Raw genomic sequence first — 12682 nt, 5'->3', positions numbered from 1 at the left:
GGCTTTTCAGGGTAAATATAGTGCCTATTCTGATATTCAGGAACACATGCTGGCCGGGTCTGATTTCAGAGCTCTTGCCAGGACTGTTAAAGCTCTCTGGCTTGCCTGAGTATTAGAGGTTTCCTCTGCAGTGTGCGGCTGGGCATTAGGGATCAGGACCTGGGACTTCAGCACAGACATCGGTGCCCTCACTTCCTGTAACCCTTGTATCAGGTAGCTTTCAGGTAGCTCCGGCGAGCATCTGGCCTCCCTTTCTGGTGGGGATGAAAGGCTTAGAAGAACTGTTAAACAGAATGGAACCTATTGCAGAATGAACCACTTGGAGGTGTGACATGAGCTATTAGAAAGAGCAGAGTTTGGGGAGTGTTTCTCATTAGTCACGGTATTCCACATTTTTCAGACTTAGTGTCCTCATCTGTGAAATGGGCATAACAATCTCATCTTGCAGGACTGTTGGGAGGACAACCAACATAAGATACTGCATATTAGATACAGGCATAGACCCTGTCTCACAAGAAGACAACTATTATTATCTTTCATGATTAAGAATATCAAGAATTTATCCCAAGTGTTAAATATTTTGATTATATAAGAGAACTCAGAAGGTTTAGAAATGGAGGGACATAAATAGCTAAAATCCAATTCAAATACTCATACCATCAAAAACCAGGAGACTGAGAGGGTGGCCGGTTAGCCCAGTTGGTTAGAGCGTGGTGCTAACAACACCAACGTTGCTGGTTTGCTCCCCGCATGGGCTACTGTGAGCTGTGCCCTCCTTAAAACAAACAAACAAACAAACAAAACCAAGAGACTGATCACATGACATCCTAAGTTGTGTGGTAAGGGTCATTGGGCTGACCAGGAATTGTGCAAGAAGCAGTGCCCAGGGGTGGGAATGGGGAAACTCTATTTCCTCCTTAGAAATGAAGAACAACCAGGAACATGAAAAGAAATTCCAACTTTTTATTGACCTATAACGGACATAGAAAGGTGCACATAAGTGTAGAACTTCCCGAGTCTTGATAAACTGAACATATTCCTGTAACCAGCACCCAGATCAAGAGACAGACCATCAGCGGCGTGCTCCCCGCCCCATGGCTCTTTCTAGCCCTTAAGTATAACGGCTTCCTAACTTTTAAAAGCATATATTAGTTTTACCTGAGCTTTAAAACATTGATTTAAATAGAGTCACAAGTTATTACTATTTTGCTGAACAATACATTTGTGATACATACAGACTGTTGCGTGAAGTTGGAGATCTTTCATTTTCATTGTGTGAATACACCTCACATTTTAAATGTATTCTTCTCAGAGTGAGTATTTGGGTGGTTTTTGGTATGGGGTTATTATAAATAGTGCTGCTGCCAATACACATGGCTTTGGGTGACATGAGCACTGTTTTAATGTGAATTTATTGGGCCTTTTTCTTGACAGAATAAGAAATTTTGGCTCTGATGACCTTCAGGTCTGAAGACATTGGCTGAAAAAAGTAAAATGAAGAGGTAAAGGTAAAGTTTATCCCACTGTCTTAGTGTCAACGATTGTTTGAGTTTAGTCCTTGGTATTTCACTCCATACCCACAGGTAGGGATGGAGGTATTTTTAATTCATTAAAATTATGCATTAGGAACCTTCCAAAGAGCACTTTTTGGAGGAACAGCTCACATTGAGAAACTTAAAAAATTATTCATGTTATAATGTCTCCATGCCAAGGTTGGCTTGGTCAATACAGAAGTTCATTAGTTATACTGTGCAAACATGACCACTGCTATGATTGGACAATTCACAAGTTCTCTATTTGAAAATATGCCCCACAAAGGTAGAAGATCCTTTACAAAAGAGGCAGTATCAGGGTCTCCTGTAGTGTTGATGGCACTGATACTGCCAGTGATAAAGGGTCAAAGCAGGAGGAAACACTTTGATGACTTTCTTTTCAGTTTCTGACGCCACGGTTGCTTTGAGCAAACATGGGGCAGGCTGGGAAGAGAGGCCAACCAACGGTAACTGCATGGGTATCTTGCTCACCTGATTAATAGGAGCTCCTCTGCAGTGTTTATCTCTGGAGGACATTCTCAACGGACGAAATATCTTCATACTTTGTAAGCTGCATCCTTATTTAAGTAGATGCAGCTGCCGGTGGTTACCCATGCCCACGAGTCTTAACAACTCAGCCACGTCTTCCAGGCAGGCATGCAGACCTTATAGATGTGGTTTTCTATGCTGCTGAGAGCAGTGAATCATTGGGCAGCATTCCACCTAAAGACTAGTAAACAACCCCAGATTTCAGCTTAATGTTTCCAGAAGATGATTCAAGCTGTCCATAAATGTCTTTCAAAGATTCTTTGAGCTGGGCAGTGTTCCAAGTCTGAGGGACACAGCAGTGAATGAAATAATAGTACCTGCCCTTATGGAGATTTTTAACCTCTTGTGTTAGGACATGAGCAATGAATCCACAAGGAAGTAATTCTATAGTGTGTCAGAAGGTGATAAATCCTGTAAGAGAAGAACAAAAAGCAGGGAATCAGTTATGTGCGGCAGGAAACAAAATCACCCTGGATGATTCAAATGGAGAGACTTTAATGGAGGGACCCCTTACAGGCGATGGACGGCTTAAGGAAACACACAAGGGGTGGAGAGACGTCCAGATGCCAGCAAAAATGGGAATTGTTACCACTTCTAGGGACAAGGGATAGAAAAAGAGTTACTGTTGCTAAGGAAGAGCTGGAACTTGGGTGGGGTGGGCATCAGCAGTTCTGCAGTCACAGAGAATCACTGATACTGCCAGTGATAAAGGGTCAAAGCAGGAGGAAACCCTTTGATGACTCTCTTTTCAGTTTCTGACGCCACGGTTGCTTTGAGCAAACATGGGGCAGGCTGGGAAGAGAGGCCAACCAACAGTAACTGCGTGGGTATCTTGCTCACCTGATTAATAGGAGCTCCTCTGCAGTGTTTATCTCTGGAGGACATTCTCAACGGACCAAATATCTTCATACTTTGTATCATTACAAGAGGAATGTTCACAACCAATTCCCCAAATTTCCTTGTCACTAATTTTTCCCCCCCATAATCTCTGACTAGTTGGCCAACCCATTAGCCAACTGCCAATATGTCTGTGTAGATCTGCAACTCAAGCCACCTTCCCTTCCAAAACAAGTGGACAACAGGTACTGCTCAAGTTACTGTTTTCCTTCTCCACTGTGCATCAGAGCCACTCTTCAGTGGGACTGTCCTTTTCCAGATGATGCCAGTGTGCTAGACTGGCTCATCGGCAAACCAGCCCCATCTTTTCCCTTTAACAGAAAGCGAGGGCAGACACTCAGCGCAGGTAGGTATTGTGGAGTGTGAATGCAGTGTACTACGTAGGGCCTTCTCTACCTGCTTAGGTCCAAGGTCAGATCTCCCTAACTTAGGTGACCCTAACTGAATGGGCTGATAGCTGGTTATTCACTGACTGCACTCCCAGCCCCTCGGGTAACAAGTCCCTCATGGAAGAGGAATATGGGTGATGCATCACAGATGCATCACAGGAGAGGAGAGTAGGTAAACTGAGAATAAGTCACTCTTACTTTATGTAGGGTGATGGGGAAAATCTTGGTTAAAGATGGCACTTAAACAGAAGCCTGAAGGAAGTGATGAGGTTATATGGGGGACAGAAGTTCTAGGCAAAGGGACCAGCAAGTGCAAAGGCCCTGAAGCAGAGTGTGCTAGGTATTCTCAAGGATTAGCAAAGAGGGAAGTGCATGGGAGCAGAGTGACTGGGGTGGGGAGAGGAATAGATCAGGTTAGAGATACCGTCGAGGGCCCACTTATATTGTAGAACATAGTTAGAACTTTGACTTTGACTTTAAATAAGATGGTAATCCTTGAAAGTTTCTGAGGAGAGAAAAGACATGAGCTGACTTTCATTTACTCCTGTTGTACTGGGAATAGATTGTAAGGGGACAGGATGGAAGTAGGGAGACCAGTTGGAAACTTTTGCAATAGTAATTCAGGTAAGCAGTGATGATGGCTTTGATTTGGCTTGACTGAGGATCAATCAAGGTGATGAGAAGTGCTGGCTTCAGACATATTTTGAAGGTATGGCAGACAGGATTTGCTTATGGGTTGGACAGAAGGGAATGGAGGAAAGAGAGAAGTAAGATTTCTTTACTCCAAGATTTTGACCTGAGGAAAGAATCGGATAGAGTTATACTTTTTATTTGTTTATTTTTTGAGATGGGGAAGACTGCAGTAAGCAAACATTGGGGTGGACAGGTGCATTGGGAGTTCCATTTTGTCTATATTAATTTTGAAAACGCTGTTGAATCGAAGTGAAGGCGTTAGCTAGAAAGTTGCATATACCTGTCTGGAGATATGTCCAGGGGAGAAGTTTAGGCTCAGGATACACATTTGGGAGTTATCACAGGTAGGTGGCATTTCCAGACATGCAATAAGATGAGGTCACCTAAGAGATGAATGTAGACAGGGGAATATTTGAGGACTGATCTTCGGTACTCCAACATTTAGACATTGGGGACTTGAAGAGGAATCAGCAAAGGAGACTGAAAAGGTGTGACAGTCTGGTGGGGAAGACTCAAGAGAGCAGTGTCCAGGGGTCAAATGAAGGCAGCGTTTGAAGGGGGGAGATGATCATTTGTGGCCAATGATGCCGATTGGTCAAGTAAGGTAAAATCTGAAAAGTGACCTCGGCTTAAGTAATGTGGAGTCATTGGTGTCATCGACAGGAATGTCTGTGTGATGATTATCATGGGGTTTTTGTTCTCCTCAGACTTACTGTCAGTAGTCATGAGCCAGGTCTGCAAAGTGGTTCATGATTCACCCAAGCTACCTACACCTTGTGCTTTGAAAGCACAGTCTTCCGCATACCTTGATATCTGGACGATGGCCTCACCAGGTCTGAAAAACGCTCAGAGCCACCATCCAACAAGTTCCTCGTTGCTGGTTGAATTCCACTAGGAACCTCCACCTTTGCCTGATGGCCCTAATGGTGGGGAAGAGGCAAGACAGGGCAGTGCGTCCTCTGGTGTGGAATTATGTTTGGACTCAGAGTTGTCAGAGGAGCTTTAGTTGTACCAGTGAAAACTCAGATCTACTAAAGGTGGTGGGGGTTTGTTTTTCTTTCAATTTAATCACCACAGACAAGGAATATTCCAACCTAAAACACATTCCTTGGTCTACAGAGATTCTTCCTCCAAATCTCTGTCTACTTTACCGCACTACGTAGGAAAGAAGCATGAAGATTTACCTAACCCTGAAATAATACTATTTTCTAGTCTAAGAATTGAGAAGTTAGACTGACAGCATGAATGCATATATAGGGTTGGGGACAATCCTGGAAAACCTGGGAAAGCCACAGTGTAAACCAGCAAGTCCCACCTTGCCTTCTGCTCTGGAACCTCTTCAATCTCTTTGGTTCCAAGCAGAAGCCATGCTTGGAACCAAGCCTAGCTTCAAGCTGAGTGTAACTTCAAACTGTCCTAATCCATCTCTGAATCAGAGAAATGTGTTCCCTGAACAGCTTCCTCCCAGCATTTAAAACCATTTTGCTTCTCCCATAAAGTGCCCCAGGGCCCTGCCCTTTGAAAGCCTTAGGGAGGGAAGAGGAGAGAAGAGGATTGGATTTGTTCAGCTCTGAATCTGAATCTTGGTTCTGCTCCTGACTGCTGTGCAGCCTCAGGCACACATGTAGACCTTCTGACTCTCACAGCCATCATCCAGAAATGGCAATGAGAACGCGATTACCTTCCTTACTGCGCCATTGTGGAGAATTGAAATATAAGAAGTGATGTGTCTGCAATACCCAAAATGGGTCTGACCCATCTCCAAGACTGATGGTTTCAGTTTCCCTCTTCTGCCTGGCAATTTTTCCCTAGTCTGCGTTGGTTCTCCTTGTTGCCCCCGCTCAGTGCATGTCAGAACCCATTCCTGAGCACCCTGAACAGGGTTCAGAGATGAAGGACGCCAGGGCTAAGTCAGGTAATGTGTGTGCATGTACTTTTATAAACAGTAAACTGTTGGGTCAATATCATCTCCTCGCTCTCCCCCCACCCCCGCCCCCCCAATGCAAATCCTCTGGGCTGAAATGGTCCTGTTAGCTTGGGTCTTCTCTCTGACCAGGACCGGCACTTGTTTTGCTGCATGAAGCTTCTTCCACGCCTGACCTCCCTTTGGAAGGGTGGGTGTTCCTGATCCACAGAGGCACTCACGCACAGGGGGCAGGGCTGTTGTAGTGGAGGAGGCAAGGGTGGGGCAGGATGGCGGGTCGTTAGGACTAGCCTGACATCTAAATAAATTGTCTGGAATATTTAGCCTTAAAAAGGGAGGACATTCTGACATATGCTACGACATGGATGAACCTTGAGGACATTACGCTAAGTGAAATAGGGCAGTCACAGAACGACAAACACTGTATAATTCCACTTATATGAGGTACCTTGAGTAGTCAGATTCATAGAGACGAAAAGTAGAAGATGGTTGCCAGGGGCTGGGGGAGGGGGAAATGGGGAGTTATTTTTTAGGAACTATGGAACTTCAGTTTTGCAAGATGTTATGTGTATTTTTCCACAATAAAAAATTTGACCTCCGTGGAAAAGACAGTCCCAATATAAGATGACGCCATTTATATAAAATGTAAAGCTGTACGTGACACTTTCATATCTAGTTTGTGGATATATCTACGTATAGTAAATGTGCACAGCTGTACAAAGAAATAACTCCCAGATGGTGGTTACTCCTTGGGAGAGAGTAAGCAGGAAGAGATGGGGAGGGGGGTGTGAGGTATTAATTGTATCTCTTACATTTTGTTTCTTGTCTTTTCTAAGAGAGCTCTGTGGCAAGCATGACAAAGCCTTTACTTCTGTTAAATCTGACTGATGGGTGCATGCATGTCTGTTGCATTATTTTGTATATATTGAAAACTCTCTTGATTGAAAAGAAACAAGAGGACCAGCCTGGTGGCTCAGGCGGTTGGAGCTCCATGCTCCTAACTCTGAAGGCTGCCGGTTCGATTTCCACATGGGCCAGTGGGCTCTCAACCACAAAGTTGCCGGTTCAATTCCTCGAGTCCCGCAATGGATGGTGGGCTCTGCCCCCTGCAACTAAGACCTAACACGGCACCTTGAGCCAAGCTGCCTCCTGGATGGCTCGGTTGGAGCACGGGCTCTCAACCACAAGGTTGCTGGTTGGACTCCCGCAAGGGATGGTGGGCTGTGCCCCCGGCAACTAGAAAACGGCAACTGGACCTGGAGCTGAGCTGCGCCCTCCACAACTAAGACTGAAAGGACAACAACTTGAAGCTGAACGGCACCCTCCACAACTAAGGTTGAAAGGACAACTTGACTTGGAAAAAAGTCCTGGAAGTACACACTGTTCCCTAATAAAGTTCTGTTCCCCTTCCCCAATAAAATCTTTAAAAAAAAAAAAAGAAAGAAAGAAAGAAAGAAAGAAAGAAAGAAAGAAAGAAAGAAAGAAAATAAAAACGAAAAAAGAAATAGAGAAAGAGAGAAGCAGATGGATTTTGTCTGACATCCTTATGATCTCATCTGGCCTCACAAATTCTCCTATTTTCAAATTGCTGTCTTCATTTCTTCCATGTTTTCATTGTGTGAAAGATGTCTCTCTCCTGCTTCATGTGATAATTTTTTAAAAATCCCCAAAACCTAGTTTTTCATGCCTCACCTTGCTATTCTGTCTTTCATATGCAGCACAGTTGATTTAACAAGGGTGAATAATATTGTCTGTCAACTATCTAAGTGTGGGGACAGAGTCCCAGAGAGCAGTTTCCAGGCTCTTGGCCCCACGTGGAAAGGTGCTGGCTTGGGTGGTAGATGGCCATCAGTTGTGACTAGTTGGCCATCAGCTGTAACCAGTTAGCCATTACCCACCAATATAACTGCCATGGCTACACTGGGGTTTGGTTGGTTGATTGGCAGAGAAGCAGATGGCAGATTGCGGATCGTGTGGCTCCTGCTTCCTGTATCTCCAACCCAGCCACCAGCAAGAATATAGTGGTGCGAACCCCTATCTATGGCTCCGTTGCTGTTCCTTTTTGGCCTCACCATATCCTGCGTTCTTGTGCAGGGAGCGGGAGCAGAGACCCTGAACGATACTAAGTGATAGAAATTACCTTTGACTTTGGCTGTTTTCTAACATCCCCCAACCTCCCTCTTGCTACACAGCAATAAATTGTTTCTTTTTAAAAAGATTTTTATTAAAAATAGAGTTAATATACAATATTATATTAGTTTCAGGTATATATAATCATTATTCAACATTTATATAGCTAAAGAAGTGATCACCATGATAAGTCCAGCAACCATCTGACACTGTACCACGCTCGCACAATATTATTGACAATTTTCTCTATGCTGTACATTGCATCCCCATGACTTATTTGTTTTATATCTGAAAATTTGGACCACTTACTGCCTTTCACCTCCCCCCCCTTTCAATTTTTCAGTTAGAGTTGACTTTTAATATTATTTTATATTAATTTCAGGTGTACAGCATATGGTTATACATTTACATAATTTAAGAAGTGATCCCCTGACTAGTCTAGTGCCCACCTGGCACTATACATAGTTACTACCACATTATTGACTATATTTGCTATGCTTTACTTTATATCCCCATGACTACTTTGTAACAACCAATTTGTGCTTCTTAATCCTTTCCTCTTTTTCACCCACTCTCCCAACTCCTTTCCCATCTGGCAACTATCAAAATGATCTCTGTATCTATAAGTTTGTTCCTGTTCTGTTTATTTTGTTCTGTAGATCCCACATATAAGTGAAATTACATTGCATCTGTCTTTCTCTGTCTCATATACTCCACTCAACACAATATCCTCCAGGTCCAATGGCAAGAACACATTCCCTTTCATGGCAGAGCAATATTCCATTATATATGTACCACCTCCTCTTTATCCATTCATCCATCGACAGACACCCACGCTGCCTCCACACCTTGGCCATTGTAAACAATGCTGCAATGAACATATGGTTGCACACATCTCCTCCAAGTAACATTTTGGATTTCTTCAGATAAATACCCAAAAGTGGGATCACTGGGTCTTTCTTTGTCTTTTGTTATAGTCTTTGTTTTAAAGTCTATTTTTGTCTGGTATAAGTATTGCTAACTAACTCAGCATTTTTTGTTGTTTTTTTCATTTCCATCTTCATGAAATAACTTTTTCCATCCCTTTACTTTCTGTCTCTGTGTATCTTTCCATCTGAAGTGAGTCTCCTGTAGGCAGCATAAGTAAAGGTTTTGTTTCCTTATCCATTCAGCCCTCCTATGTCTTTTGATTGGAGCATTTAATCCATTTACATTGAAAGTCATTGTTGATAGATATATACCAATTGCCATTTTATTATTTAAAATTTTGATTTTTTCTTTTCTTCTGTCTTAGAGAAGTCCCTCTAGCGTTCCTTGTAATACTGGTTAGGTTTGGTGGAGATGAATTCCTTTAGCTTTTTCTTCTCTGGGAAGCTCTTCATCTGTCTTTTGATTCTAAATGATAGCTTTGCTGGGTAGAATACACTTCTTTGTAGGTCCTTGTTTTTCATCACGTTGAATGTTTCCTGCCAGTCCCTTCTGGCCTGCAAAATTTCTGTTGAGAAATCAGCTGGAAGTCTTTTTGGAGCTCCCTTGTAGGTAACTAACTACTTTTCTCTTGCTGCTTTTAGGATTCTCTGTTTGTCTTTAACCTTTGCCATTTTAATTATAATGTGTCTCTGTGTGGGCCTGTTTGGGTTCATCTTTTTTGGGACTCTCTGCACTTCCTGGGCTTGTGTGTCTATTTTCTTGGCCAGGTTAAGAACGTTTTCCAACATTATTTCTCCAAATACGTTTTTAATTCTTTGCTCTCTCTTCTCTTCCTGGTGTCCCTATAATGAAAATGTTGTTGTGCTTGATGTTGTCACAGAGGCCCCTTAAACTGCCCTCATTTTAAAATTCTTTTTTCCTTTTGCTGTTCCAATTGGGTGTTTTCTGCTACCTTGTCTTCCAAATGGCTTCATCTAGTCTGTTGGTGGTTACTTCTAGTGCATTCTTCATTTCAGTTACTGTATTCTTCACTTCTGACTGGTTCTTTTTTTGTGGTTTCTATGTCCCTTTTATGCTTACCATCTCTTTGTTGAAGTTCTCATTGAGTTCCTTGAGCATCCTTATAACCGTTGTTTTGAACTCTTTGTCTCTGGTAGGTTGCTTGCCTCCCTTTCATTTAGTTCTTTTTCCAAACTTTTTCTTGTTGTTTCATTTGGGACGTATTTCTTTGTTTCCTCATTTTGGCTGCCTCTCTGTTTGTTTCTATGTATTAGGTAGGGCTGCTATGTCTCCAAGTCTTGCTGGGTGGCCTTATGTAGTAGGGGTCCTGTGGGGCCCAGTGGCACAATCTCCCTGGTCACCTGAGCCGGGTGCTCCAGAAGTGTCCCTGTGTGTGTTGTGTGTGTCCTTCTCTTACATTTGAGCCTGACTGCTGTTGGCATGTCAGTGGGTGGTATTGATTCTCAGGCTGACTGGCTGTGGGGTTTGGCCACATCCACAGCTTATGGATTGCGGTGCAGGGGGCTTAGTCCACTGAGTGGGATTTGCCCCAGTGGGCTCTGGTGTCTGTTGAGATTGCCTTTTGGACATGCCACTTGTGGAGCTAATTGGACAGTTCTCTGTTGTGGTCTGAAGCCAACCTCCAAATATGTTGGTTCTGGGCACTCTTGGGAGGGTCTCTGGGGCAGGTCCATGTCACCCATTGCCTGTGAGTGGCCAGGGACTACCTGGTAGGAGCTACAAAAAGATCCATGCTTGGTCACTGCCTGTGCTGGACCTGGAGGCATGTGGGAGAGGCCATGCTAATCGAGGACAGCTGCCACCAGTACCAGGTCTGGGGAATCACCGCAAAAAGCCAGGACACTCCCAGGCCTGCTTCCACCTGCAGGCTCCTGTAAGGTTCAGCCGCTGATAAAGCCTCCTGCGGTAAGCAAGTCGGGTGAGGCAGGGCCCCAGTGAGTCAGCAAGGTGGAGCAGTGGAGTCACCAGGCCAATCAGATTCAGATTGGGCCTGTGAAGGTGGGCTCAATACAGGAAAGATGATGCCCACATTCCAGCTGCATGGATGAGGGCCACACACAGGGAAAATGGGGACTGTCTCTCCAGTCCTCACCCTGAAGTTACACAACTCTGTCTTTCCCCATGTGGCTCCCATGCCCCCAGAGTCACCATCCCTCTGCTGGAGCTCAGGGTGAGTGCCTGTGTGGTGAGTCCCTTTAAGAGGATGGCTGTGTTTCCCTGCAGCGTTCCATCCCACCTGGACGGTGGGAATCACCACTGTTTCTCACAGCCAGAAGTTAAGGGGGCTCCTCTTCCCAGCACCAGTACTCTGTACTGGGGACCCTGGTGTGGAGGGCTGGGGTCCCTTGCTCCTTTGTGGGGAACCTCTGTGGCTGACATATCTCTCCTAATTTCAACTGCCATACGTGGGTGTGCGACCAGCCCATTTTGCGTCTCAACCACCTTATCAGTCTCATCGTGGCTTCTTCTTTATATCCTTAGTTACCAGACTTCTGTTCAACAGGACTTCATGTGGTTCTCCAGATTCTATAACTTAGTTGTAATTTTGATGTGTTCATGGGCTGAGGCAAGCACAGTGTTTATCTACTCCACCATCTTGGATCTCCCTATGTTGTTTTTATAGTTGGCCCCTTGAGGGCAGGGGTACGGTCTTAGTCATGCTTGTATCTCCATGACACCCACACAGTGCTTTACATACACAGGTGTTGAATGAATGGAAAACGTTTACAGGAGCAAATATGACTAGTCTCACTAGGTAGGCCTACTAACCTTATTTTGGTCTTCAAAGAAATCCCTTTCTGCCCAGACTACTCAGCTATGGTTTCCCAAGGAGGTTTGTGTGGTGACAGAAATGCAGCCAAGTCATCAATTCCAAGAAAGCAATCAGTGAAAAAGACTCTGAGCCAATTGAGCCAGTTTAGAGCTAAATTCACTAATTCTGGAAAAATAGTTGGCTTACTGGTATCAGACGGCCACTTTCTCAGTTTGTCTATAAACTCTTTGTTCTTGCCCAACCACCTTGAGTCAGCTGCCACCTGTTTTTGTCACCCATTGTGTCAGAGGACACGTGCACCCCTTGCCTCCTGAGTTCCCTGAGGCTGGTCAGGGAAGATCATGGAGCTCCAGAGCTGGTTCCTCCTGGTGATGGATTTGTTATTCAGAACAACTGACACTCTGGAAACTACCTTGTCTGTCAGTACAATAAGTAGACAGTAGACATGGACCATTTTGTTAACTGACCCCAAACAGGCATTTTGCTGATACCAGAAAAGGAAGAAGATTGACTCCTTACTTCTAGGAGAAATGGGGTTTTGCCTGGAACATTGTAAATACCTGATAAAATTTACTGAATGATTAGTTAAGGATGGATGGCTTCCAAGCTAAATGGTTGGTGGATTTGCATTCATTTGACCCTGGCTTTCTCTTGGACACAGTCACTAAGATTTCACTATTGTTCCCTCATTGGCAAGGGCTCAGACTCTATCTTGTTTCCTTATATACTTATGGGACCTGATACAGTGCTTTGCACATGGCAGATATTAGCAATTAATTCTTCCACTGTAGCAGGCATTGTTCTAAGATCTTCATATATACTAATGCACTCAGCCCTCACAACC

The sequence above is a fragment of the Rhinolophus sinicus genome, linkage group LG15, assembly GCF_036562045.2.
Source record: "Rhinolophus sinicus isolate RSC01 linkage group LG15, ASM3656204v1, whole genome shotgun sequence".
Classification (NCBI taxonomy): Eukaryota; Metazoa; Chordata; class Mammalia; order Chiroptera; family Rhinolophidae; genus Rhinolophus; species Rhinolophus sinicus.
The sequence above is the reverse complement of the archived record's forward strand: the minus strand, read 5'-3'. Positions refer to the sequence as shown.